Source organism: Cupressus sempervirens, chromosome 1 (assembly GCF_028749045.1).
Source record: "Cupressus sempervirens isolate cs-2001-9-10 chromosome 1, ASM2874904v1, whole genome shotgun sequence".
NCBI lineage: Eukaryota > Viridiplantae > Streptophyta > Pinopsida > Cupressales > Cupressaceae > Cupressus > Cupressus sempervirens.
Genome location: NC_143118.1, coordinates 69,926,724 through 69,954,675, shown reverse-complemented (window position 1 = coordinate 69,954,675; position 27,952 = coordinate 69,926,724). Strand labels below are relative to the sequence as shown.

The 27,952-nt window shown below is 34.6% G+C and overlaps 2 pseudogenes; both read right to left on the bottom strand.

The window, feature by feature from the left end:
- Positions 1-1,469: 1,469 nt before the first annotated feature.
- Positions 1,470-13,646, bottom strand: LOC149576192 (cysteine desulfurase 1, chloroplastic pseudogene; annotated as a pseudogene).
- A 3,555-nt stretch (positions 13,647-17,201) lies between these two features.
- LOC149576191 (cysteine desulfurase 1, chloroplastic pseudogene) overlaps positions 17,202-27,952 on the bottom strand; it is an 88,983-nt pseudogene continuing 78,232 nt past the window's right edge.

Sequence of the window (27,952 nt, the reverse complement as noted above, 5' to 3'; positions counted from 1 at the left end):
CAGCTAGCACTTCCTTCATCATCACCATGTCATCACTTGAGTGGGCCTCGTAGACACGTAGCAGTCACCCACATTCCTGCATTTGTTAATGGCCATGCATCTTCATCTTGCAGAATTGCAGAGATCATTGGATCGTGACATGTGTCACAATCTTGTGTATCTACCTTGATCTGAACTTGTGGCTCCACCTCATCACCAAGTGGAACCTGCTACCACGCGGCATCTTCCCAAAATCCCACATTATCTAACTATTGAGTATCTTGCTTTTGCGAGAAAGCGCCCATCACAAGATCATGTCATGTGGCATGATTCGAGCGCTTCCTACCACATCATCACATGCGTTGGTTTGTCTAAAATTTTCTCTCAGTTGCCTCTAATTATCTTCACATTCAAACTGGCCCCACACATGCATGCGGCTTCCAAAAGCCCATAGTCTTCAAAAGAATGTCTTTGTTGGGTGCTTGTGTATTTAAAAGTATTAAAACCCACCAAATTCATGAATGTGGGATAAATTTTTTTTATGGTTTTCCACTCATCCTTGCACTTTTCTTCTTGATTTGGCATGTGTTCTTCAATATATGATTCTTCAAATTACCACAACCTTTTATCTTTTCTATCATACGATGAGGCTACCTTGACACCTTCGTGATTAAGTTGAATAAAATCGCTTTGCCTCCTCCATTGATTGCACATGGCCTTTAAATTTCCAATTTGATATGCTCTATCCATGCATTTTCCATTGCCCAACATTTTCTTTCTAGCTTTGATAGCGTTTCCAATAAAGTAAAATTTAAATTCAATAAATAACTCTTTTATTTGTGGATGTTTGTTTTGCTCCATGCATGGGCGAATTGTTCTTTTTAAGCTATGTCTTCTCTTATTGCATAGTTATTGTGTGAGCTTCCTCTTGTCTACCATTGTTTAAGTGTTGAGACTGCCCTGTTTTATTGTGGAATTCCTCTTTTTCACTATGTACGTGGGTTCCTTTTTCCTTGTGTAGGGTCTTCTACAATTCGACTTGGACGCCCCTGTTCATGTGTGAGCTTCTTCATGTTTGGTGCTGGGTCTTCATTTTTCTATGGTGGTTTGTTTAAAAAAACTTATGTTCCCTATTTGCCATGGATTACTCTTTTTATGGTATGGATCCAAGACTTCTCATTAGCCATGAACTTCTTTTAACTAGCACTGCCCTTGATGCAGCTTGCCTTCTCCTTTCAATGACATGGAGGCCCCTTTTTTTCACTTGTAGCTCTTTTTTCTTAACCGGCTACTATCATTGCATGTTACTCTACCTCTTCCATGTGTGGTTATATAATGTGCAACTCTACTACTGGTTAGATTCAATATAAAAGAAGAACATAAATTTTCTAAGGGAAGAACATTTTTCATGGCAATCTTGTGCTCCCCTGTCTGCTACCACTTGGTGGCTTTCTTTGATTGGATACCAACACCTACCATCATGTTGTCCCCTACTCTTTTGAAATCATGGGTTGTTCTCTTATATTAAAAAAATAAAGGCTTGCTAGACAACTTGGATTGATTCCAAAGTAATGGTGAAGACGCTGAGAACAATGGTGTCCAGAGCGAACTGCAACTCCATACTATTGATCAAGAAAGGTTGCAATATCAGTTGGATGTACATTTTCCATAGTAAATGAACAAGTTTAGCTCATTCAATAATTGTGTTTGGTTCAAGCCCATAAATCCACACATATTTATACTTGATAGACTCTAATAAAAATAATTTGCTAGCTCAAGCTCATACTCATGAATCCTCTACATTCCAATGCCTAACAAATATTCTATTGCCATCCCAAATCCAATAGCCTCACCAATTGTAGGAGTGCTAGCCTCAAGCCTAGAAGGAGGTTCTACATATGTAGAATGATCCATGTACACATATCTTATGTGAAGATGCAACAAGGAAGTCTACTCCTAGCTTTTGTACATCAACTTCCATGTGTGGCACACTTTGGCAAGCATCAACAAGCATCTTTGCCTCACAGTTCTGTGTCCTTTGAATGATTTCTTGAATATGATTAATACATCCATGAGTATTAGAAATGTGATGTATGACCATAAGCTTTGTCTTCTTTCATATAAGTTTCTTTAATTGTTCTAGATCGGGGACATCCTCTTGATTTAAATTCACAAACTTTTGAATAGCTCCACCATATTTGTAAGATCCCATGAATATGCAACCAATATTGATTGCCTCTTTTGCATTACAAGTAAATACAATATCCTTAGAGCTGGATGCATTGATGAAGTTCAACACCTTTCTTCGAGCTAGCTCATATTCACTGAATTCAATTGCAATAAAAATACTTCAACGCCACCCTCACTAAAATGAACCATATATCATTAAGCATATATTTCCATCCCTCATTTGATTTTCTATAATAATCTATTAAGATAAGCTTGAAACATTGTCACATCTTTTGAACACCTTAAATCCTAGCATCTTATTAATTTGATAGGATTAGTTGGGCCCTAAAGCAGGTCCGACTAAAAAAAATTTTGTTTTTAAACAACTGAACTACAAAACTGACTCATAAGTCATTTGGTGTTGGTTTGAAAAATTTGACCAATGATCTATCATTAAAAACTCATTTTATCACTTTCTTGCAGACTGCCTATTTAATGCCAGAGGGTCCTTTGATTGACCTTAAAAACTGATCCAAACACCTGACCAAGCTTTGAAAACTAGGGCACTAATTCTTTGTTCTGCATACTTGCACCTTGTCGAATCTCATCTCATGATGAATTCTTAGTCAAATGATATTGATTATCAAAGTTGACCTCTCAGAACTGCTTGCAAGAAAACATGTCAGAAAATAATAAATTGCCTTTAGATTTGGCTTTGAAAATTGGGCAAACAGGCACTTGGGAGAACGAAAATTGGGGCATTGGTTCATTGTCACAAGGAGAGTATGGATCTATAATTTTGGCTCATGATGAATAATAGGATGCAAATGGAAAGCAGTCAAAGTGAGCTACTCAGAATTTACAAATTGAAACAATGGTAGAAAAGCAATTTTTGCAAATGAAATTGACCTAGAAAAGTATGCAGACAAATTCATCAAGATTTGAAAATTGGCATACTCTAAGTATTTTTGGAGTACAACATAGTGGTACAATACATTTGATCTCATCTATCATGGATCTCAAGTTATAACATCATGAATAGGGGTTCTAATCAATCTAAAAATGTTCACCAGTAAAAAGATAAAAATTGCATTTGGAATCACATTTGAAAATTGATCAAACAGATTTGTCATAAGCTCAAAATTGAAATATAACATGTCTCTAACCTCTAAAATGTAACACAATAGGAATTTTCTCATTTGGGTCAACTTATCAAAAGTTATAACTCGTCAAACAGGGCTTCCCAAAATTCAAAATAATTCATATCAGCATGACATCAATAAATAACCAACTTTGAGGGATTCAAAACCTAGTCAAACAGACTCAAAAAGACTCAAAATATGAAACATAGGCTCTCAAGTATGGACACTAGACACTCCTAAAGTGGTGAGTTGTAATGCCCTACCCGGAGATCCTTGGAAACAAGGATGAAATACAAGCTAAGAATTTTTTTTTACAAGTATGAATGCACAAGACATCATACAGGGATCACAAAGATTGCAACGGAAGACTTCACGACAATCCTAACAACCAACGAATCTTCAAACACCACTACCAAACTAACACACACAAATAAAGCCAACAACAACCACGTACATGATGAGGGCTCGAAGAAATGACCACACATCAACAAAACACCTAGCTAGGGTAAAATGTAGAATCCTGGAATTTGGCTAAGCTTGAAATCCTAAAGCCTTGAAAATTAGCTAAGTCTAGATTTTTGAAGCCCTGAAATTTCTTAGAATCTTTATCTTATCTCCGAGAGGTATGAAACCTATCTCAAAAGATTTTTCACATATAGTAAAATATATCTTAAGTACAAGGAATTAAATATACTTCAACTTATACTTAAATGATATATTTTAAACCCTAAAGGACTACAACAGAAACATGCAAAAATGATTTGAAAGAAAACAACCTGAAACCAAAAAGAAAAAACATAGGGTCGAAGAACACCGAAAAGGGTATCCAAAACAACTCTCAAAAAGTTTGGATCAAATCGAAAAGTGCTCGTTGTTGGCCCGCGTAGGTTTCTACAAAATCTGTATGATACTTTAATACAACACTAAAAAGTATCATGCAACATTTATAAAGAAGGAGGGAAACACTTTTAGAGTTTGAGTGATACTTTTCTCAAGGGCATGCAATACTTTCAGGGTATCGTATGACATTTCTTCAAAGGAGGTGCGATACTTTCTAGAATCTTACGACATTTCTTCAAGAGGCATGTGATACTTTCCAAAATCATATGACACAATTTCTATGGGCGTGCGATACATTTTTATGTCACACCATACTAATAAAATTCTGCCCATAGAAACAAAAAAAAACTTAAGGAAAACACAAAAGGAGAAAATAGAGAAAAGCTGAGTTTAGAACCTCCACACTGGGGAGTACTGGATCCACATAGATCAAGGTGTGAACACTCAAGTGCATAATCAAAAAGATGCCAAGATGAAGAAGGAGATACATCTACCATCTAAAACTACAATAGAAAAGAACGTACTGAAATAAACATTGCAATGAACAAAAGAAACATCGCAATGTATAGAAATGACATCACAATAACAAAACAACCAAATTTAGTATGTAGTTCCTCCCAACCATCAATAGCATCATAAGACCATCATGGATCCTAGCCATCCTCTGCATGTAACATCCCAAGCCATTGATCAGATCATCGGTACTATCATAATAGGGACATCACTACTAAAAAATGCAACAATATAAGCATAAGGAATCTAACATGCTAGTAGATAACATCACCTATCACATGCTAAACATCAATAAGCAATAGATATGCTACTACAAAAATTCACATCATCTAATCATATGCTAAACATCATAATATGGGAATGCATAAAATAAACTAACATCATCTAAACATGATATCCAAGCATTCCAATGAAAGCATAAATCACAAGAAAGCATACTCCGAAACCCGAAGTACCAAGTGAAAACATTCAGCAATGGTCGCACTAGGACAAAAGGCCATCTTTACACACCAGTCCCTAGTAGTGGTGAAGGTAGCTATGCCTCCCAACCACATGGAACCCATAGGTCCACACCCGCCGTGCTGATGGAGATACAAATCCAACCACAAACAGACATAAAGCACAACATCCAAGGCTAACACTCATGCCAGATAGTATGATGGCTGTAACCAAGAACTTAAGACAATGCAAGGAGTACAGGTCTTGGTCAAACACTCAAAAGGATACTAAGTAGGGATTGACATCATGGAGAGTCACTTGGCAGCAAAAGGCCCAAGCTCGAACTTGCGTAGATTCAACATCCCTCAACAGAAAGGCTCTAGCACCCCACATTTTTATTATCTTAAGTTTTTATTACCAATCACACATTTTATTTAGTTATCACTTATATAAAGATCCCTTTGCCAGCCCATGGTGCCATGATTGTCAAACTATGAGATAGAAGCCCCTCCTTATGCTACCCTACCCTACCCATGCTCATCCTATGACAAGTTCCCATGGGCATGCATACTCCCATCCTGACCCTAATGATCATAACTTTTGGAAGTACCACGGAAGATCAGCCCTCGCAAGTCACCCAAAAAATGTATGTGCATGTACTCATGTGTGGCACACCACCATCATGAAGATCAAAACACAAGGACATAATGAGAACACAATGCAAAAGATTACACCCAACTGAAAGCAACACAAGAAGGACAGATTTTGCACAACTCCCAAAGCCAATGAAACCATACATCATAAAATCACTCTACTGGCCTCAATCTAGGAGTATGGATTCTATATGAATCCCAATGATGTAATAAGACCAAAAGTCATGAACTCACTCCATCGGCCTGAATGCAAGAGTATGGATTCTATATGAATCCTAGTGTCCATGAAACAAAAGAAAAGGTCCAAAAGAAACCATAACAATAGGTATGAAAAACACTCAATTGAACACAAAGTTGGGAGTACAGATGTGACATGCATCCCAATGCAAAAAAAGTAACTAATATCCAAATGGATCATCTAGGTCCATGACCCACATTGTGCCAAGAAAATCCAAGAAAATAGGGTAGCATGCAAAATGAGGTAAAAATTCCAAAATTTGAAAAACTTTGAAATTAAAACCCATTTGACCTTTGGGCACAAAAACCCCAAAAATCTAAAAATAAATGGAATCAGACACCATATGCAAAAATGGCCAACATAACGGTGCAAAATCCCAAGCCCTCATCTCGAAAAATAGGGAAATGTTCGTACCCGCCCAACTGGGTAGAACTAGCATACAAAAATGGAGGGGAACACTAGTTCTCAGCCTCCAAACAAATGACTATTAAAAAAAAAAGCAGAAACAAAGAAAATAAAATAAAATGAGAAAGCCCTACCTCACAACCAAAAGGGAAAAATGAGAATATGAACCATAAAGTAAATAGCTCGCAGAAGTAGCTGAAAATCACTGCAATCTAAGGTTTCCCCGAGCTGGATCCAACGAGCCTAACCTCACGATGATCCCACGCCTATAGCTCCCTCAACGGACAGAACAATAAATTCACATGAAGAGGATTTTGGGTTTTACTCTCCAACTTTTTAATTCAAAAGTGAGAAATGAGGAATTAAATTCATTTTTGGATATTTATTCACTTTTTGAGTGAATAATCAATTAGGGAAAATAACCAGCCAACCTAGTTAAACCCCGAATCGACCCAAATGAAAATAGGCTATTCCTATAAATAAGAATTCATCTATGGAAAAGCTGCCAGAAATTAAAATAAATCAATTAAAAAGCCTAAAAACTCAAAAACACATAAATTTCCTTAATAACTTTCGCAACAATGCAAACCTCTAAATGCACAGCATGCTCACTAGTCAAATCACATAATGAAAATGAGTTCGGATTTAATAATCACCGAAAAGTTTAAATTAAATATTTAATTAAGGATACATTGACCATGTAAGGATGACATTGGTAAAATATGAATGGTTGAATCACTAACTCCATGTGCCAATATAAATCCTACACACTAAACAACACAATCAAGTGCAATTGCAAATAATAATATAGCCAAAGCAATAAATGCATTAAATCACCTTATTTAACCATTTATTTAATTATATTAAAATAATCTATTTACATCACTCACATTTGCATAAAGCATAACAACGCAGGAATGAAGTAAATAACTATAGCATTAAATCCATCACCTAACATAAATAGAAGTATGTCCAAATACCAGATAACCAGATATCATCATAAAACACATCGTCATCTCAAAATGGCATCATCATGCAATATGATTAACTAAATAGTATAGAAGTCTAATATCTATGATACTGAAATCAAGGTATAACATCTGACCCTCAGGTCATCTCAAATGCAATCATAACATGAGTAACAAATATCTCTCAAATCAAAATATAACAAGGTAAAAGTCTGTAGCACATAAACAAATAACCCAACTTGAACAATCTATTTCTAATTACTTAAGCATTAAATAATGATTGTTTAAAGAATCAACAAAAAGGCACTTAAAACACATAAGCAAACATAGTCATAAACATGACTACCCACTGCTACAGGAACCTAGTCTAGTGTAGCATGGTAATAGTACACAGTGCAATCTCTACACACATCTTAGCGTAATCATGGAACAACCTCATGATACCACATCAATCCTAGTAAGCACTGGCATAAACCTCAATGAACCATAAATCAAATCATAATCTCATAAATAGTCAAAGCATAATCAAAGCAACTGATATAGAAACATAAATCCAATCACCTCAATGATGTAGACCACTCATGGTCACAATCATGACCCATCAAAACAAAAGATCAACAAGGTTGCATCCATTAGGATGAATTATATAAGTAAAATGGGAGAGGCACTACATGAGTCATGAAACATAACTGGGTGTGACATATTCACTTGCAAACACAGCCTCCTATCACTGTTTGACACTTAAGCACAAATGCAGATTTGACAAATGCTCAAAATGAGACTTAATGAAATGGCTCAAAATGACAAATTGAATTCATGAAACACATGGATCCATTAAATGAAAAGTGCTAGAAACATAAAACACCTCATGAGGCTCAAAAGTATAGCCAGGTACAAATGCATTAAAAAGCATTTAAAGGGCTTGATTTTCTCAATGGTGCTCAAAATTGACCATGCAATTTTTAGTCCCAATAGTGGCTCTATCTGGGGGTGCATGTACCTTGCAGGCATGGTAAGGATTAAGATCTCTAGAGGAAGCAGACCATTCACAAAACAACAAAAACTTCCTCTCGAACAGCTTTATTGAAAGCAAAAACAACTACCTCTATTATATACAAACAATGGCCTCGGGCCACAGAACTTTCTCACAACCTTTACCTTTGTTAAAAACTTGATTCTCATTCCTTTCATCATGAGGTAAGCTGGAAATGCTATCTCTATCAGTCTCACCAATTAGATTAACATCTTGAAACTCAACACCTGCAAAACTGAATATACAACTTCACTTTCATAATGCATATAACAACTAGCTTCGCTTTCAAATACTTTCTCATTATGAAAGTTCTAATCAACATGCTCCAATATATCAGACTGAAACTAAAAATTTCCTTTATTTAAGTACTCATGCATGCTATCAACTTTGAATATGAAGGCTTCATACTCAATTTGAGGAAAAGGATCATAGATACCTTCACATTGTATATCTTTGTGCATAACCATATAGTACTTAGATGAGCAATCAAATTTATACTCACACATTTCATTAGTGTCCAAATCTAATCTGGATTCCTTCAATGATTCTTCACAATCAGCAAATGAATTAGTCATATTAAAATATTCATCATAAAAATCCTTGCAAGGTGTAGGCAAATTTTAAATAATCGTCTCATCAAACACCTTGTTATTCATATCATGAGATGCAATCTCATCAATACTTTCACCATCACACTCGAAAGAAGACCCATCTAACCTCTTATAGTAGTAGGATAAAGTATCATCATTAAGCTCATCCTCAATAAAATTTGAAAGTTCCCTATCTTCTTTGAACAAGGGGTTGCTAACTCCATGTAATGACCATTGTTGAAAATCTTGACAAAATATAGGTTGATCATCATTAGAATATTCATCATACAAAGTGTTAGTGTAAACTTTAAAACCATTTCTTACACCATTGTCAAGAACACTTCCATCATGTGAAGAAGGAGAATCAGAATCATCATTCAAAGACACATCATTAACTTCATTAACAAAGCATGCATAATATGAATCAAAGTTCCTTTCATTGTCTCCATTAAGATGATTCAAATGTCTTGTAAAAAAATTAGTATGTATCTTACCAATAGGTGCTGATGCATTGATCTTAGGATCACTCATGTACTACTGATTATTACTGAATGCACCCTTATGACATTTATCCACACAACTAGTCAATCGATCCTTACAAACAATCCTTTTATCTTCATATTGTGTAGACAAATTTTCTTCACAAATTTCAAACTCATGCTGAATTGTATAACTCAGAAATGGAACATTACTTTTAGATTTAGAAATAATACTCATACCTTTACTTACATAAGAGTACTCACTTCCGTCATTGCTCTCTACTTCCCAACTTGCATTTGATTCACATGAAGATGAACATACACTATGACTGTCCTCTCCTTGACTCGAGTAACAACTCTCATCATCAGCTTCATATGACTCCTCTTGATTATACACTGGATCAACAACTTCACCATTGTCACTTGACACATAACTCTTAACTTCTTTCTCCTCATATTGAGATGAATACCATTTCTTTTCATAATTTACAACATTTTCAACAAGAGGCATATTATTAGTAGGAGAAGAAACAATTCAATTTATATCTTGTGTATGTAACTGATCAAGTGCAATGATTTTATCATCTATTGTTGTAATACTATAAACACATGCATTATTTTTAGCAAGGAAAGAATTAGCTCTTCTTTGCAACAAAGGGTCTTCATCCACACGTGTTTGTAATTCTAAAATTTTAGCAAGATTTTTTACAATAGTAGGGGTACGCCTTCTTATAACCCCATATTTTAGATTGCATTCAATATCCATTGCAATTTCAAAAGCCTGATATAGACTTTGTGGTTGTTTATTTCTCAATAAGAAACCCATCTTCTAGCCCAATGTGTACAAATAAATAACTAAATAAATTTGATCATGGGGCTTACAATTTTTAGGGACATCCATTAATGTTTTAGAAAATCTTCTATTAAATCTTGGGATCAACTCATCTTGTTCAATCTAAATTTCCATCAGTTTATACAACATTAATTTTACATCTACCCACCCATCAAATTGTTCAATGGAGGATGAACTTAACTCATCCCATGAAGAAATTGAAGCTATAGGCAAGCATGAGAACCAATCTCTTTCATCTCCTTTTAGAGTCTGCAAAAACAACCTCATCCATAGATCTTCATGGCACACATCAAATTCATACATCAAGTTAGAAAAATCTTGGACATGCTTCTTTGCTAACTAAAACTGGTTCCTATTGAATTTTGGAAAATACCCTCTGATTCCATCAAGGATCTTATTTGGGAAACCAGGTATGCCATCATAACAAAATGACAAATATCCTTTGATATTCATAGATCTATAATTCTCATTAACTGACTGCATACTTGATGAAGGGAAATTTGACATTCTTCAAAAATTTGAAACTCATTCACCAATAAATACTTTCATTCACAACTTGTAGCAGATCTAGAAATAGCTTCTACCAATTTCAACTTCAAACATACTTCAAAATATAAAACACTTTGGCTAAATCGAATTCTCACAAAGTATGTTGAGATGTGTTACACCATTCTCCTAATTAAAGCTGAAAACCATTTGATAGAGAATCTTTTGTAAAACTTAATTTCATGGAAATGAAATCATATGAAAGTGGAGAATACCTTTTAATACAGATGCCTGCAACTACTTCAATGCTACAAATAACAATAGATTCAGATCTTATCTGGATTTAGTAACTTTGCATTGCATCTCATCTAATTCTTTCACCTATTTTCAAGATCTCGAGATACATTCTTCAAATCTGCATTTTGACTGTTGCATCCTTCAGAATACCTTCACATTTTGAAGCACTAGTGTAAAGATATAACTTTGAGTCACCACTCACTTAGTGAGAAAAGATTTACCAACTTGCAAAACAAAACAAGTTGGTCTAGAAATTATAATAGGTATTTGAAAACTTTATGCAACATGGTAATTTCATACTCTTGACAATGTGAAAACACTGTACACTGATTCTGAACTATGACAACAACTTATCAAAACTTTAAGTGACTTTGATATTACAAATTATTCAATTCAATCAAACTTCTACTCTCAATGAATAAGGCATAACTGGGGTGCATGATATTTGAGTAAGAAAATTGGAAAAAACACCAATTACCTTATTGCTACAATTTTGTCACACACTTCTCCTACTGTATTGAATCTCCTTTTAAATTCTCAAGGTTTTTCTATCACTCAGATTCAATATATTCCCCAATAGAGTCACTATTTTGTTGGTGTTTGAAATGTAGGTTGCCAATTACCCCAATGATAATATGACACACTTAGGGGCAGCTAACTCCCATCTTCAACATATCACTTCAGACATCGAGCCAACTATAAGGCTAGGTGGGTGCACCTTAGATTCAATTGATATGGTACTAGTGCAAAAACATATTCGTGAATCTAACAAAGTAGATAAAAGCCCTTATATCTCCTAACACTTATGCAATGACACAAATCTACAGTAGCTAAATGCAAATCTATGACACTCATAAGCTAAGTGAGGGCATTACATTTAGGTTCAACAAGAAAGGGAAAAAATGTTTGATTAATGATGTTGATTCAACAAAACCTCAAATATGCAGCAGTAAGAACTAATGATCTTGTAGCTGACCAGTGCCTAATCCATTAGGCAAATCCTTGAATCAAATGCATACATATGGATACCTGATACTCATTTATATATTCAGATATACAATATATCTATTCACCTTGTAAATAGACATCCATCTTCAATCTAGATCTCATTCTTACATGATATCCCCATCAGTAGACTTGCAACCCTATTGATTTCCCTGAAGCATTTACATAATCCCTTAAGTTATAAGAAACAATGAAACAACATAAAGCCTTAAGGGACTGCAACTACGACCTAGGTTCTTTGTTCAAAGATCATAAAACATTGAAGATTACTAAGATAGGAGACAAGAATTAGAATGAAACTAATGAAATTCTTGCTCATTTGTATTCATTTCTTTGAAATAATACAATCAAATGCATGAAATGAAAACACAAAAAATCCTAATAGATCTGAACTATCTATATTATCCTTCCTAATGCTATTCATACAAGAGAATTATGTTGAAGAATGAAGGTGAAATCACAAATCTGGATCCACAAAGTGGTCTCACAGAAAGACTAAAAATTATAACCAACAATGGTCTCATAGTGAAAAATTGGAACCCTTACAATGAAAGAGAGAAATAATGATATAGGAGAGAAAGAATTCTCGAATCTGTTTTGTGTTTGACATCTGTCCACTTGAAATTCTCTCCTGTGCAGTGAAAAGAATCTCTCTAATCTGTCTCCCCTTTGATCTAATTTGGTTTTTATCAGTATTCTATAACTGACTTGAAAATCCCCTTTTCAATGATGAAAACCATTTTGTTTGCCAAAATTCTGAAAACCTTATGAGATGCTAGTAAAATTTGGGTTTAAACTGAGTATAAGTGATCAAAATTGACCCCTACTGCATTCTTACTATGTTTTACCAATCTTCTAACTAGATTTTCAATTTTTACCAGTTCCATTGAGAAGGCCCCAAATTTTATGTTTTTGGCTATAACTCAAACTAGTGAATTCCTATGCAAAAATGAACTCCATAATCAAAAAGTTTTTCTTCTTACAATTCTGATGATATATAATATCGCTATGTTAGCCTCTCAAAGACCTCTAAAATATTAGTTTGAAAAATGTACCCCTCTGCTAAAAACTCAGGTCTGCAACTTTAATTTTAAATTTTCAAAAATTTAAAATTATCTAAATTTAAAACTTTAGAAAAAGGCACTTTGAATTTAAAAAAGAATCTGAACATGCATGTCTACCATTTGAGAAAATATTTTTAAATGACAACTTTAAAATCATTTTATTTTTTACCCACCCCCTTCAAATTTGGGGTCAACCTAGGTTTGACTGACCTTTTTGCCATGTGGTAGCCTCTGATTAGCCTGCCAAGTCACCATATCATTGCTTATCCAACACTTTATTTGTCATCACTTGAGCAGGCCCCACTAACATGTGGTAGTCACCTACATTTCCGCATTTGTTAATGGCCCTGCATCTTCATCTTGGAAAATTGTGTAGACTGTTGGATTGCAACATGTGTTGCAATCTGGTGCATCCACCTTGATCTAAACCTGTGGCTCCACCACATTGCCAACTGGGATCCACTGCCACATGGCATCTTCTCGCAATCCCACATTATCTAATCGTCGAGCATCTTTCTTTTATGAGCAAGCACCCATCACACAATCATGACGTGTGGCACGATCTGAGTGCTTCCCACCACATCATTGCATGCATTGGTTTGTCTAAAATTTTCTCTCAATCACCTCTGACTATCTTCATGTTCAAATTGGCCACACACATGCATGCGGCTTCCAAAAGCCCATAGTGTTCAAGACAATGTCTTTGTTGAGTGGTCATGTATTTAAAAGTATTAAAACCCACCAAATTCGTGAATGTGGGATAAAACAATTTTATGGTTTTCCACTCATCCCTACACTTTTCTTCTTGATTTGGTGTGTGTTCTTCAATATATGATTCTTCAAATTGCGACAACCTTTTATCTTTTCTGTCATACAATGAGGCTACCTTGACGCCTTTGTGACTGAGTTGAAGAATTGACCCCTACTGCATTCTTACTATGTTTTACCAATCTTCTAACTAGATTTTCAATTTTTACCAGTTCCATTGAGAAGGCCCCAAATTTTATGTTTCTGGCTATAACTCAAACTAGTGAATTCCTATGCAAAAATGAACTCCATAATCAAAAAGTTTGTCTTCTTACAATTCTAATGATATATAATATTGCTATGTTAGCCTCTCAAAGACCTCTAAAATATTAGTTTGAAAAATGTACCCCTCTGCTAAAAACTCAGGTCTGCAACTTTAATTTTAAATTTTCAAAAATTTAAAATTATCTAAATTTAAAACTTTAGAAAAAGGTGCTTTGAATTTAAAAAAGAATCTGAACATGCATGTCTACCCATTTGAGAAAATATTTTTAAATGACAACTTTAAAATCATTTTATTTTTTACCCACCCCCTTCAAATTTGGGGTCAACCTAGGTTTGACTGACCTTTTTGCCATGTGGTAGCCTTTGATTGGCTTGCCAAGTCACCATATCATTGCTTATCCAACACTTTCTTTGTCATCACTTGAGCAGGCCCCACTAACATGTGGTAGTCACCTACATTTTCGCATTTGTTAATGGCCTTGCATCTTCATCTTGCAAAATTGTGTAGACTGTTGGATTGCAACATGTGTTGCAATCTGGTGCATCCACCTTGATCTAAACCTGTGGCTCCACCACATTGCCAACTGGGATCCACTACCACATGGCATCTTCTCGCAATCCCACATTATCTAATCGTCGAGCATCTTGCTTTTATGAGCAAGCACCCATCACACAATCATGACATGTGGCACGATCTGAGTTCTTCCCACCACATCATCGCATGCATTGGTTTGTCTAAAATTTTCTCTCAGTCACCTCTGACTATCTTCATGTTCAAATTGGCCACACACATGCATGCAGCTTCCAAAAGCCCATAGTGTTCAAGACAATGTCTTTGTTGAGTGCTCATGTATTTAAAAGTATTAAAACCCACCAAATTTGTGAATGTGGGATAAAACAATTTTATGGTTTTCCACTCATCCCTACACTTTTCTTCTTGATTTGGTGTGTGTTCTTCAATATATGATTCTTCAAATTGCGACAACCTTTTATCTTTTCTATCATACAATGAGGCTACCTTGACGCCTTTGTGACTGAGTTGAAGAATTGACCCCTACTACATTCTTACTATGTTTTACCAATCTTCTAACTAGATTTTCAATTTTTACTAGTTCCATTGAGAAGGCCCCAAATTTTATGTTTTTGGCTATAACTCAAACTAGTGAATTCCTATGCAAAAATGAACTCCATAATCAAAAAGTTTGTCTTCTTACAATTCTGATGATATATAATATCGCTATTTTAGCCTCTCAAAGACCTCTAAAATATTAGCTTGAAAAATGTACCCCTCTGCTAAAAACTCAGGTCTGCAACTTTAATTTTAAATTTTCAAAAATTTAAAATTATCTAAATTTAAAACTTTCGAAAAAGGCACTTTGAATTTAAAAAACAATCTGAACATGCATGTCTACCCATTTGAGAAAATATTTTTAAATGACAACTTTAAAATCATTTTATTTTTTACCCACCCCCTTCAAATTTGGGGTCAACCTAGGTTTGACTGACCTTTTTGCCATGTGGTAGCCTCTGATTGGCCTGCCAAGTCACCATATCATTGCTTATCTAGCACTTTCTTTGTCATCACTTGAGAAGGCCCCACTAACATGTGGTAGTCACCTACATTTCCGCATTTGTTAATGGCCCTGCATCTTCATCTTGCAAAATTGTGTAGACTGTTGGGTTGCAACATGTGTTGCAATCTGGTGCATCCACCTTGATCTAAACCTATGGCTCGACCACATTGCCAATTGGGATCCACTGCCACATGGCATCTTCTCACAATCCCACATTATCTAATCGTCGAGCATCTTGCTTTTATGAGCAAGCACCCATCACACAATCATGACATGTGGCACGATCTGAGTGCTTCCCACCACATCATCGCATGCATTGATTTGTCTAAAATTTTCTCTCAGTCACCTCTGACTGTCTTCATGTTCAAATTGGCCACACACATGCATGTGGCTTCCAAAAGCCCATAGTGTTCAAGACAATGTCTTTGTTGAGTGCTCATGTATTTAAAAGTATTAAAACCCACCAAATTTGTGAATGTGGGATAAAACAATTTTATGGTTTTCCACTCATCCCTACACTTTTCTTCTTGATTTGGTGTGTGTTCTTCAATATATGATTCTTCAAATTGTGACAACCTTTTATCTTTTCTGTCATACAATGAGGCTACCTTAACGCCTTTGTGACTGAGTTGAAGAAAACCACTCTACCTCCTCCATTGATTGTGCATGACCTTTACATTTCCAATTTGATATGCTATGTCCATGCATTTTCCATTGCATAGCATTTTCTTTCTAGCTTTGATTGCATTTCCAATAAATTCAAATTTAAATTCAATAAATAACTCTTTTATTTGTGGATGTTTTTTTTTCTCTATGCATGGGCAGCTTGTTCTTTTTAAGCTTTGTCTTCTCTTATTGCATAATTATTGCATGAGCTTCCTCTTGTCTTCCATTGTTTAAGCACTAAGACTACCCTATTTTATTTTGGAATTCCTCTTTTTCACTCATACGTGGGTTTCTTTTTCCTTGTGCAAGGTCTTCTCCAATTCAACTTTGACTCCCTTGTTCATGCATGAGCTTCTTCATGTTTGGCGCTGGGTCTTCATTTTGCTACGGTGGTTTTTTAAAATGACTTCTGTTCCTTGTTTGCTATGGATTACTCTTTTTATGGCATGGAGTGGGGACTTCTCATTTGCTATGAACTTCTTTTGACTAGTGCTGCCCTTTGACATAGGTTGCCTTCTCCTTTCAATGGCGTGGAGGCCCCTTTTTTTTACTTGTAACTCTTTTTTCTTAACCAACTGCTATCATTGCATGTTACTCTACCTCTTCCATGTGTGGTTATATAATGTGCAACTCTAATGCTGGTTAGATTTAATATAAAAGAAGAATATAAATTTTCTAAGGGAAGAACATTTTTCATAACAATCTAGTGCTCCGCTGTCTCCTGCCGCTTGGTGGCTTTCTTTGACTCGCTCCCGATGCCTACCATCATGCTATCCCCTACTCTTTTGAAAGCATGGGTTCTTCTTTTATATTATAAAAATAAAGGCTTTCTTGACAACTTGGATTGATTCCAAAGTAGTGGTGAAGAGGCTGAGTAAAATGGTGTCCAAAGTAAATTAAAACTCCATACTGTTGATCAAGAAAGGTTGCAATATCAATTGGATGTACATTTTCCATCATAAAAGAACAAGTGCAACTCATTCACTAACTGTGTTCAGTGCAAGCCCATAAATCCTCACTTTTTTATACTTGATAGACTCTGATAAAGATAATTTTCTAGCTCAACCTCATACTCATGAATCCTCTGCATTCCAATGCCTGACAAATATTCTATTGCCATCCAAAATCCTATAGCCTCACCAATTGTAGGAGTACTAGCCTCAAGCCTAGAAGGAGGTTCTACATATGTAGAATGATCCATGTACACATATCTTATGTGAAGATGCAACAAGGAAGTCTACTCCTAGCTTTTTTACATCAACTTCCATGTGTGGTACACTCTGGAAAGCATCAACAAATACCTTCACCTCATAGTTATGTGTCCTTTGAATGATTTCTTGAATAGGATAAATACATCCAAGAGTATTAGAGATGTGATGTATGACCACAAGCTTTGTCTTCTTGCATATAAGTTTCTTTAATTGTTCTAGATCGGGGACTTCCTCTTGATTTAAATTCCCAAATTATAGAATAGCTCCTCCATATTTGTAAGATCCCATGAATATGCAACCAATATTGATTGCCTTTGTTACATTACAAGTAAATACAATTTCCTCAAAGCTAGATGCATTGATGAAGTTTGACACCTTTCTTCGAGCTAGCTCATATTCATTGAATTCAATTGCAATAGAAATACTTCATTGTCGTCCTCACTAAAATGAACCATATACCATTGAGAATATATTTCCATCCCTCATTTTAATTTCTATAATAATCTATTAAGATAAGCTTGAAACATTGTCACATCTTTTGAACACCCCAAATCCCAGCATCTTATCAATTTGGCAGGATTAGTCAAGCCCTAAAGTGGGTTTGGGTAAAAAAAAAATCATTTTTGAACAATTGAACTACAAAAATGACTCATAAGTCAGTTGGTGTTGGTTTGAAACACTTTTGACCAATGATCTGTCATTAAAAACTCATTTTATCACATTCTTACAGATTGCCTATTTAATGCCAAAGGGTCCTTTGATCAACCTTAAAAATTGATCCAAACACCTGACCAAGCTCTAAAAACTAGGGCACTGATTCTTTGTTCTACATAATCGCACCTCGTTGAATTTCATCTCATGAAAAATTCTTAGTCAAAAGATATTGACTATCAAAGTTGACCTCTCAGAACTGCCTGCAAGAAAACACGTCCAAAAATAATAAATTGCCTTTGGATTTGGCTTTGAAAATTGGGCAAATGGGCACTTGGGAGAACAAAAATTGGGGCATTGGTTCAATATCAAAAGGAGAGTATGGATCTAGAATTTGGTATCATGACAAATAACATGACACAAATGGTGAGCGGTCAAAGTGAGCTACTCAGAATTTGCAGATTGAAAGAATGACAGAAAAGTGATTTTTGTGAATGGAATTGACTTGGAAAAGTGTGCAGATGGATTCATCAAGATTTGAAAATTGGCACACTCAAATTATTTTTGGAGTACAACATAGTGGTACAATCCATTTGATCTCATCTATCACAAATCTCAAGTTATAACATCACAAATAGGGGTTCCGATCAATTTACAAATGTTGACACCAATAAAAAGATAAATTTTTTATTTGGAATCACGTTTGAAAACTGATCAAACGGATTTTTCATAAGCTCAAAATTGAGACATAACATGTCTCTAACCTTTAAAATGTACCACAATAGGAATTTTCTCATTTGGGTCAACTTCTTAAAAGTTATAACTCATCAAATAGGGCCTCGCAGAATTTAGAATAATTCATATCAACATGTCATCAGTAAATAACCAACTTTGAGGGATTCAAAGCCTAGTCAAATAGACTCAAAATGACTCAAAATCTGAAACATAGGCTCTTAGATATGGACACTATACACTCCCAAGGTGGTGATTCTTGAAACATGACTGGGTGTGAGATATTCACTTAGAAACACAACCTCCTATTGTTGTTTGACACTTAAGCACAAATGCAGATTTGACAAATGCTCAAAATGAGACTTCATGAAATCGCTCAGAATGACAAATTAACTTCATGAAACACATGGATGCATTAAATGAAAGGTGATAGAAATATTAAACACCTCATGAGGCTTAAAAGTACAATTGGGTACAAATGCATTAAAAAACATTTAAAGGGCTTATTTTCTCAATGGCACTCAAAGTTGACCATGCAATTTTTAGTCCCAATAGAGTAAACTATGAAAAATGAAAATGAAAAACAATACAAAGCTTACTGATATTTGGAGCCCATAGCAAAATGGAGCTGGTTGAGTGAATTGAAAAAGAGATCACAATTGACATCTACTTTATCATGTTTAATGGGAGGCAAGGGAGAAGAAGGTCCTACTTTGTGAGGAACACAATCAACAACAACCACAACTACATACTCAATCTCAACCTCAACTTTAGCTTCCTCTCTCTCTCTCTCTCTCTCTCTCTCTCCCTCTCTCTCTCTCTCTCTCTCTCTCTCCCCTTCTCTAACTGATTGGGATTGAAAACTTTTATATAGCTTCAAACTAATTACAACAACATTTTCTTTGTAAATACCACCATTGTTCCCCTGATACAATTCAAAGTGTTCATCACTCCTTTCTGCAGTAATACTACCTTGAATTCTAGCATCTCTAGTTATGCAAAAAACTATTAAGATATATAATAATAAGAAAAACAAAAACATCCCCATAAAAAAATTGGACACTAATCTTTTACCCTTATCCAGAAAAAATAACATACCATATTGATCAAAGCATTATAGTCATAGCTTGTAGTAATAAAGAGTCTTCCTACTATACAACCAAAGTTAGTTCCTCCACGACACTACAAATTGTGCAACTCAAGCATTAATTCTACATATGATGTTGATGAAAGAGTTCTAAATTTTTATAGTGTAAGGAAACTCAGGTGCGGAAATAGCTTCCTACACTAATCTCTTAAGGAATGTATTGTGCAAATTCTTTTAAAATCCTTACAATTATAGATTCAATATTATGTAAACAATAATATTGTAGTCAACCATGAATACAAAAAAAAAATGAAGAAATAAAATACATAAACATAAATATATGCTAGTGGGGAAAAACCTTTCGGTAAACCAACCCCACCCCTCCAAAACCTGCACAATGTATTATTTTGAACTCAAAGGTTATAACACACTTGCAGTACAAGCTCTTTTAGGATATGGAAGACTTATCTAATAGTAGCCAACAATACACTACTCACACACTCCCTCTACTATCTACAACCCTCAAAGTTCTTATATAATGTGCTTTCCATTTTTAGGGCATCTTCCCAACATAGCTCTTACGTGTCATAGGAATTCATCATAATTGTTTTATTCATGATCTCCTCAAAAAAAATTAAATATTCCAAAGATAGCTCTTACACATCATAGGAATCTGTCATAACCATTTTAGTCATGATTTCCTTACACACAATTCAAGATGCTGACACATGCAAGTGGAGTGACACATCAACATGCCAACTAGACATGTACACTCACACTTAATTACATTATTTGAAAACTATACATTAAAAAAAAAAACAATAAGAATAGGAACTATCCAAGGTTGAAACACCTTATTCCTAACATTATCCCACTTGTCAAACACCTTGTAAGAGCAATAAGAAGATAACAAGAACTAATCACTATAGGTTGAAAAGCCCATAGACTCTGAACACCATCTAAACTTCTCTATGCCCGCTAGTTTTGTCAATGCATTTTCAAAATTCTTTATAGTATCTACCTTCTCCAAATTTACCTTTCCATCTTCCAACATATCTCTCACAAAGTGAAACTACACATCAATGTGCTTGATTCTAGCATGGAAAGTTGGATTCTTTGCAAGGCAAATAGCACTCTAACTATCACAAAAAATAGTAATCTATCCCGCATCAACACTAATATTAGAACACAATCTCCTAAAACAAATGGCTTCCTTACAAGCATGAGTGGTAGTCATGTACTTAGCTTCTATAGTAGACAAAGCAACCATAGGTTGTTGCTTACTCATCCAATTGATGGCACCACCCAACATAGTGAACACATAAGAATTTGTGGATCTCTTGCTGTCAATATTAGTTACCCAATCTGAATCCACAAACCCACAAATACAAACTAAAAGCAGAGTTCCAAAAGAGTTACCATGTTAATAAATGGAGTAATTTGATGTACCCCTAAAATATCTAAATACTTGCTTAACTGCATCCCAATGTACCCATCCAGGATTGGCCATAAATTATTTCAAAACTCCCACTACTTGGGCAATGTCTAGTCTAGTATAGACCATAACAGACAAAAGATTTCCAACTACACTAGCATAAGGTACTCTACTCATGTCCTCCACCTCATTAGGAGATTTTGGACAATCATCTCAGATAACCTTGTTCCCATAGAAACAAGAATAGACAATGGTCTACAATCTACCATGCTGAACCTTTCCAACACAGACTTCACATACTTACTTTGACTCAACCAAAGTTTTCTATTAGACTTATCTCTACTAATTTCCATACCCAAGATGTACCTTTCTACCCCAAGATCCTTCATCTCAAACTATGCTGACAACTAAGATTTAAAATTAGAAATCATACCCTTACCCTTCTCAAATAGTGACATATCATCAACATATAATGCAACAATAAGAAGACAATCATTTTGAACTCTGAAGTAAACACAATGATCCAATTTTGATCTTACAAATCCAATTGACAACACAATGGCATCAAACTTAAGGTACTACATTCTAGGAGATTGTTTCAAACCATTTAGAGACTTCTTTAGTCTACAAACCAAAGATTCTTTACCTTTAACAATGTAGTGCTCAGGCTGTGACATATAAATCTCTTCCTTCAAATCACCATGAAGGAAATTTGTCTTCACATCCATCTATTCTATCTCTAAATCATATGATGCAACAAGAGATAACAAAAATCTATTGAATGTCAACTTTGCAACATGAGAGAATATTTCACCATAATCTATTCCCTCTACTTGTGAACCCCTTCGCAACCAATCTAGCTTTGTACCTTTCAACACTACCATTTGCATAGAATTTCTTCTTGAACACCCATATTCTACCAATAGGTTTTCATCCTTTAGGCTAAGGTACAAGGTTCCAAGTTTTTTTTTTATCCAATGAAGACATCTCATCATCCATGGCCTCAATCCAAGAATTTGCATCTTTCATATCCAAAGCCTCTTCCATAGATCTAGGCTCATCAATGTTATTAATCAAAGCAAAAGCATAACTGGAATCTAACATAGAATAACCAAACCTTTCTAGCTACTTTCTTACTCTTGTGGACCTCCTCAAGGGTTAAGGTTGAGGTTGTTTTTCCTCTTCTTCTAAACTATCATTGCTACTAGAGCTCTCCTCATCATTAGACCCAACATGGTCTTTCTCTTCAGTCTTCTCAGGGGTAGGAGGAAAATGAACAATATCTTCCTTCTTTTCTTTTTCATCTGGTTCTAGCACAATAGGAGAAGATCTTAACTCTCTATACAACACCTTACTAGTTACTAGGTCCCAAAGCTTATATCCTTTCATATCAACACTGTGTTTGATGAAAATACATTTGATAGCTTTGTTTTCCAACTTAGATCTTTTCTCCTTTGATACATGTGCATAAGCTTCATAACCAAAAACACAAAGATTTCTAATTGAAGGCTTCTTACCAGACCACACCTCCATGGGTGTCTTACCAACAAGAGCTGATGTAAGAGATCTATTAACCAGATAGCAAGTAGTGGCCATAGCTTCAACCTAAAACTTTTGTTCAAGACTAGCTCCACTAAGCATACTCCTACCCTTCTCCATCAGTGTCTTGTTCATTCTTTCTGCAACTCCATTTTGTTGTGGGATATAAGGAGTTGTCTTATGCCTCTTGATACCTCGTTCTTTATAGAACTGTTTGAAATCTATTGAGAAAAACTCACCACCATTGTCAATTCTCACACACTTAATCTTCTTACTAGTTTGATTCTCTACAAGGGTTTAAATTCCTTGAACTGACTAAAGACTTATGTCTTACTTTTTAGGAAATAAATCCATGTTCTTCTACTATAATCATTTATGAAAGATACAACAAATATAGACTTGGAGATTAAAGGAACTTTTAGAGGACCAAATACATCAGAATGAATAAGATCCAAAAGATTAGAAGATTTGTGAGAACTAGAGTAAAATCAAACACAATTTTATTTACCATAGACACAGTGTTCATAGAAGTCAAACTTGAGGTTGCAATCATTTAACCCCTCACTGAAGTTCTTATTCTTTAGGGTTTTGAGACCCTTTTGACCAATGTGGCCAAATCTCACATGCCACAAAATCATATTTTATATAGGAAGCTTTCCTTTTAATGTGTTTGCACCCTTAGGTACACATGTTGCATTGTCATTAGAACCAATAAAAATAGTCTTCTTTATTTCTTGTTCAGATGGTGGGGATAAAGTAATAATTGCTCTCTTCTTTGAAATAGAAGAGCTATTGCACTAAGAAATGCATGCATCAAGATGATATAGAGTAGCTCTCCTAGTATGCTTAGCAATCACCATAGCTCCTCTCATCATCTTAAATCCATCTTTAGAAAAAACAACTTGTAAACCTACATCAGTAAACATACTTATAGATAATAGGTTTCATGCCAAACTAGGGATGTGCATTACCCTGTTGATCCCCTTTACTCATCGATCAGGGAATTTGATAGTGACCCATCATTGTCCAACTATCTTTAGGTGAGAATCATCACCCAAGTACACCTTTCCACCATTGAAAACTTCATACTTTGAGAATCAACTTCGATGAGAGATCATGTGGAAAGAAGCACCCAATTCTATTAACCACATAGCATTATATGCATGTGCTTCCAAGGCTACAATGAAAGAATCACCATTTTCTTGAGATTTTTATAAACCAAAATTTGAGGCCTTCTTCTTCTTCTTTGGCTCTTTACAATCTTTACAAAAGTGCCCAGTCTTATCACAGTTCTAGCATTTTGCCTTGGACTTTCTAGGAGTTTTTGATTTTCCATGAGATTTAGATCTACCCTTTCGAAACTTCTTGTCATTTTGCTTCCCTCTATTGTTGGATCTCCTACAAACAAGAAGAGATTCCTTAGCCAAATCTGATGACTTTCTTTGTGTTTCCTTAGATAAAAAAAAAGACACCACATCATCCATTCTGAATGTGACTAAAGTACTTCCAAGAACCATCACAAGATGGTCCCATGAATTTGGAAAGGAACATAATAGGGTCGTACATCAATCCTCCTCCTCTATCTTGAAACCGGATGATTTCAACTATGCAATCAATAAATTAAAAGCATTTAGATGATCTATAAAAAATCCTCCTTCCTCCATTCTTAGAGAATACAACTTCTTCCTCAAGAACTTGTTCACTAGAGATTTGGCCTGATACATAGACCCGAGTCATGTCCACAAACTATTTGTAGTCTTCTCATCAAGGACATTTAGGAGAACTAAATCAATTAGATAGAGTCTAATGAGACCCTTAGCTTTTTTATCCTTGAGATCCTAGTCTACTTGAGATATTTTTGTGAGTCTCACATTAAGTGAAGTCACCTCCCATAGATCATGATCTTCAAGGAAGTCTTCCATCTTGTGTTTCCACAACTTGAAATTATTGCAATTAAATTTCTCCACCTCCATTTTTCCATATGATGAACTAGCCATCTCAATCTACAAATAAGATTCAGAATGCTTTACACAAAACTCCTAGTCAACTTGAGATTAGCTCAAAAGACCCTACCCAACAACTAGGATCAAAAGTTGATCAAGCTCTGATACCACTTGTAAGGAAACTGAGGTGCATAAATAGCTTCCTACACTAATCTCTTAAGGAAAGTATTGTGCAAATTCTTTCAAAATCCTTACAATTATAGATTCAATATTATGTAAACAATAATATTTCTGTCAACCGTGAATACATAAAACATATAAAGAAAGAAAATACATAAACACAAAGATATGCCAATTGGGAAAAACCTTTTGGTAAAACAACCCCACCCCTTCAAAACCTACACAATGTATTATCTTCAACTCAAAGGTTAGAACACTTGCAATGCAAGATCTTTCATGACATGGAAGACTTATCCAGTAGCAACTAACAATACACTACTCAAACACTCCCTCTACTATATGCAACCCTCAAAGTGCTTATATAATGCGTTTTCCATTTTTAGGGCATTTTCCAAAGATAGCTCTTACACATCATAGGAATCTTTCATAACTGTTTTAGTCATGATTTCCTTACACACAATTAAATATTCCAAAGATAGCTCTTACGTGTCATAGAAATTTGTCATAACCATTTTAGTCATGATTTCCTTACACACAATTCAAGATGCTGACACATGCAAGAGGAGTGACACATAAACATGCCAACTAGACATGTACACTCACACTTAATTATATTATTTACAAAAAATACATTTAGAAAAAAAATAATAAGAATAGGAATTATCCAAGGTTGAGACACCTTATTTCTAACAAATAGGTATCTCACATCATTCACATAATACAATAGAGATCATACCTACTATATGTTAAAAAAGTGTTCTACCTAATATATTTTAAAGATGTAATATACCTATATATGGAGTATAAATGGAAATGAATGTCTTATACACTGATTATCTAAAGGATTGAAGACAACCAAATTCTTCTAGAATTGTCATTAAATTGTGGCCTTATATGACTACTATCTTTTTCAACATATTAAGACATCCTATTGAATTGGAAATCTCTAAAATTTCATGCATCTTGAAATGATTAACTCTCTTAGGTGCACATGAGCCTATTTAACATAAAAAATTCAAAAATTAGTAAAATATTTAACTTATAGATTTAAGAAAGTTGAAAAGGAAGATTATTACATTGTTGTCACCTTTCCACAACTCTTTTAATTGATTTTTGTGAGATAATCAATATTCATAGAGATTTTAACCTCATAATTGCATGAAACTCAACATTAAAATTAAGATATTTTTCCTTTGAACCTCATCTACAAAGATTTGTAAGTTAAATAGGAGAATTCACCAAGCTGAAAGAACCACAAGTACTTAGCAACTCTAAAAATACATCCATGTAACCCTTCCAATAATGAAAAAGTTAGAGTATTAAATAAGTAAAAAATCCAATATATTCAACACAATGATGAATCCAAGAACTATTTGAACAAACTACCATATTGCTCTTTGTAAAAAATAATCAAATCATCAATTAGTCCATTAGTCCTATTCAAATTAACATACAACATGACAAGAAGTTTAACCTTTTTTTTCTACATTTTTCAATGAATTTTTAATTTTTCATCATTTCCTTTAAGTGTTAGTATGACTAGAATACCCAAAATATATCTCAAACTTTGTATGATATATCTTAGCCTTGACTGAAATTATAATTTTATATTGTGATTGTCAATATATTTATTCTAAACTGTACCAAGAATATCTTCTTAATCTATGACTTAAATGATCACAATGTATTGCCTTAAATAATAATGAAGTATGGTATATCGAATGAATGATGTAGATAACAATATTACCACTTTTATTGATCTTTTGTATCCAACAGTCATTGATGTTCATAATATATAAATTGCAAGGGGTTAAGTCCATGAAGAGACATTACTCCCCTCATGGCTTATTCCATGAGGAGTCATGGCCCTTTGTGGCCTTAACCAAGTGTTATGCTAAATAATAAATATCCCAAAAGCACCAATACTAATTGTGCTTGTTACCATATCATTGTTATTATGCATGATCACAATGTATTGCCTTGAATTATAATTCAAAAATACACATATATATAAATTTAGTAATGATGTATCACATGCTTCAATCCAAATGAAGATACATTCTTAACATTATTTAGAATACTACTCAGATAGTAATCTCTGAAGTCTGAGTGTCTCACAACTCATGTGAAGGGTTATCATAAAATGCTAATCGTGAAAAATTCAGGGGAAGTAGGGGTGCAAGGAGAGAGTGGGGGGGGGGGAAGAGAGAGAGAGAGAGAGAGAGAGAGATTCTATAAAAGAAGATTGCATAGAGGAGGCAAGAAGAATTAAAAGGTGTGCATTGAAGTCTCACAATTTGTTCATGACAATCAATTTCCTTAGATATGTTCTATTCTAATAAATTCAATAATTAAACATGCAAATTTTTACTAAAAATCATACAAATCTTGTCTTTTCAGTCAAAAGATATAGATTTTTTTCACCAATTTTTTTTACATTGAGATGTAATATGAATACAAGATCTACTGCTATAAAGACATATAGTTTTGGCAAAGATAGGTCACTATCCTTGGCTGAACAAAACAAAATAAATCATATGGTCTAAGAAAAGTACTATAAATGCAAAAATAAGCTTTCAAGGAAAAATTACATCGAAGAAAATTTATGATTAGAATGGAGAATATACATACAAGTTCTTTACCCTTATCTTTGGGCCCAACTTGATTATAGATGTAAATGTAATGAAAAACTTATAAGTGGTATAATTATGTGTGAAATTAGCTGACATCCCATACCAAATCCATTTTAT